This window comes from Budorcas taxicolor, chromosome 2 (assembly GCF_023091745.1).
Source record: "Budorcas taxicolor isolate Tak-1 chromosome 2, Takin1.1, whole genome shotgun sequence".
NCBI classification, from domain to species: Eukaryota; Metazoa; Chordata; class Mammalia; order Artiodactyla; family Bovidae; genus Budorcas; species Budorcas taxicolor.
In genome coordinates, this window is record NC_068911.1 from 63,951,868 (window position 1) to 63,955,110 (window position 3,243).

Below are 3,243 nucleotides of genomic sequence, written 5' to 3' on the forward strand. Positions count from 1 at the left end.
ACTTGCTAAATTAAAGTGCATATTCTACATGTTCTGCACAAGACAAAGGCAATGTTTTACTAAAAATACTTAATAGCCCCCTCCCATTCTTTTTTCAGGCCCTCCCTGTAAGCTGCACCCCAAAGTGCAAACATTAAAATGAACTGTAAGGCTTTTGTCTGGAGACATTAAAGACATGTGCTTCTGTACAATGTAGATTTTCAAAATGGAGGTCTTCTACAACACAAAATGAGATTTATAGAAAGATATTAAATAATCGCTGTAAAACTTGGTTAATTAAAAAGGGAGCAAATCTGATGTATACTGGTATGAGTGTGGGAGATGTAAATATATTGTGAGCAAACCTCATAGGCCCTACTTTCTGTGTTTGAAATGATGCAAGGAATAAACCACGTAAGGTCCAGAGTGTTCATAGTTCCTGGGATTGTTCTATATGATACTAAAAATATATAAGTATTGTGCTGGGTATTTTGGCACCTAGTCTTTCTAAATTTCTTGCATATTGATAAGATTCTGGCATGGAAACAGATTTAAAGATATGACTCAATACTGCATGATTTCAGGAAAGGTCAACTGGTACAAATTATAAGCACATTTTAAATGCTGAACAGCATGAATTCTTTACTAGTATCCAAATAGGTTGATCATAACCTGAACAGAGTCTGCAATTCTGCCAGGCTTGTGGCCTGGTAAAACTGCTCTTCAACACTCCTATGGAAGCTTCATTAGATTTATTCACCAAGCCAACGGTCTATCTACTATGTACAACAAATTCCATCCTGTCTCAGGTTCCACTTCTAAGCAATGGCATCACACACCCTGGTTTTATTGCAAGCAACAGTTGTTTCTATGCCCAATGGAGTTTTTGAAGCACAGCCGCATTTTAGGACGATACTTCAAAAGTCGCTTGCTGTTAAAAGCTCCTCGCCACTTTTGGTTTATGAACTGTAGTGCATCTTCATATTTCATTCCACCTTCAATTAGTGCTGGGGTGACAAGCACTGGAGCTCTGCCAAGGCCTGCAACACAATGAACAGCAATACAACAACCACGGTCTTCACGAAACTTAATTTTCACAAGACGTAACCAGTCATCAACAATCTAGTTAGATGGTGGTGCGCCATCATCAAAAGGCCAATTGAGAACACGGATGCCTTCTTTCTCCACAAGGAGTAGTGTCGTAAGTTGCTTCACATACTCTTACTACTGTGGAACTTCTAAAGTTCCTCTATAAATTTGTTTGAGGTCGCATCAGTTGGGTTGTGTGTAATAAGAAATCTCATGTGTATGTAACTTCTACAGGAGCTGGGGGTTCATTCGAGCCATGTTAATTTAGTTAACTCAATAGGGATATGAAACAATTTAAAAAATTGAATACAGAAATGATGCAAAGAAACTGAGTCACCTTCAATATACTCCACTTGAAATTCTCAGTGCCTTTGAGTATGAAATTGGGAGTAATGAATGAATGAACCTCTTAACAAGAAGCAGCAGTTCTTCAATCCAGTAATCCTGAGGCAATAGAAAGGAAGAGTACTGAGGTCTACCCCATCCAGGTCAAAACTCTTGTAAAAAATGCTCTGTGGATTTCAACTCAACACTTCTGTGTCCAGGTTAACCAGTCTTCTGAGGGCTTCGTGGTGGAGCAGTAATGAATTTCTGCAGTTCATCTGTCTGCACAGCGGTCATGCTGTGCTTGCAGTAATCTCCTCTGCCCTTCAGAAACTTCATAAATGTGTGACCGAGAACACCACAGAACTGAGGAGTGTATCTGCTCATTGAACACCGTGGCCTAATCATAGAGCTGGTCCCGAGGCTGCAGCGGTGGCGGGGCAGGGGCAGCAGCAGGGCAGGGGTGGCAGCGGTCACTGTCAGGCAGCAGTGGAGGCGCCTAAGTTCTAATTTTTCTTGAAAAGGAAGAATCAACTGTGACCCTCTGCCATTAAGTGGGATAGACTACCCTTTTGTGGCATTCACCACTTACTGGCTATGGTCAACTGAAAGTTTTATTACTGGATTATAAGGACTTTGAGAGTAGAATCCAAGCTTAACTCATCTTGGTCTTCCCTCTAACCCACAGCATGGTACCCTTCATCAACTGTTATTTTTCAAATGAGTGAATTATCTGGATGTTTGGCAAAACATCTCAGAAAACATTTTTTCTTGAGTTCCCTAATTAACCCTTGCCATTCTTTTAAACATCCATCAGACAGCAAATCTGCATGCTTAAAAGCTTTAGAGCCAGAGTGACCTGCTCAGCTACTTGCTAACTGTTTGACCATAAATAAAATTAGCTAGCCTCTCTAAGCCTCATTTTCCTCATTTCTAAAGAGGGTAGTAATATACCTATGGGCTTCTCAGGTGGCTCAGTGGTAAAGAATCTACCTGCTAAAGCAGGAGACACACGTTGGATCCCTGGATGCAGAAGATCCTCTGGAGGAGGAAATGACAACCTACTCCAGTATTCTTGCTTGTAAAAGCCTGTGGATAAAGGAGCCTGGTGGGCTAGAGTCCATGGGATCGAAGAGTCAGACAGGACTGAGCATGAGCACAATAATACACCTATGTCGTTGGTTTTCTGAAAGGATTAAATGAAACAATCCATATAAAGTGCATGGCCCATAGTGTAAACTCAAAAAGGCAAGTGAATTCGTACATTTGCCATCACAGACTTTGGAAAGTTTATAAACTCCGAATACTGAAATAATTTATTTTTCATCAGAAGAAAGACAATGTAATGAACTAGTAGCTGAATCTTTTGAGGAGAGATAGCTCTAAACTGACATTAAATTTACCTGCATGTTAGGCTTTTTAAGAAGCATACAACCAGAGAAATTTCATTTGTTGGACAAAGTGGAAGGGTTACAATAGCTTGCAGTCTTGTCAGTACATTTTATACCTTGTTCTTAGACCTTTTCATTAAAAGAGAAAAATTAAAACTGTGTCATTACACAGAGAGGATGAAGTTCTAAATAGCTCATTTAGTTTCTTCTTACACTTCACTTTGAGGTTCTTACATGTGGAAATCCTGTTATCATATTTGTTTGCAAGCTTTCTCTCTAGTGAAAAATACTTTATCATTCAGCCTATGGGGAATTAATTAAACGAAATGTGGAAAAATGTAATCTTCAGGGACCTCTGGTGTGGGTACTCTCAGTAAATACAGCCCAGCCAAGGGACTCTGCAGAGATCTGACCTAGAGTGGCTGGAGTTCTGGACTTTAGGTCCAGCCGGTTTGAAATA

The 3,243-nt window shown here is 40.1% G+C and overlaps 1 pseudogene; it reads right to left on the reverse strand.

Moving 5' to 3' along the window:
* Nucleotides 1-825: 825 nt before the first annotated feature.
* LOC128043268 (protein tyrosine phosphatase type IVA 1-like) lies at nt 826-1,289 on the reverse strand (annotated as a pseudogene).
* Between the last annotated feature and the right edge of the window lie 1,954 nt (nt 1,290-3,243).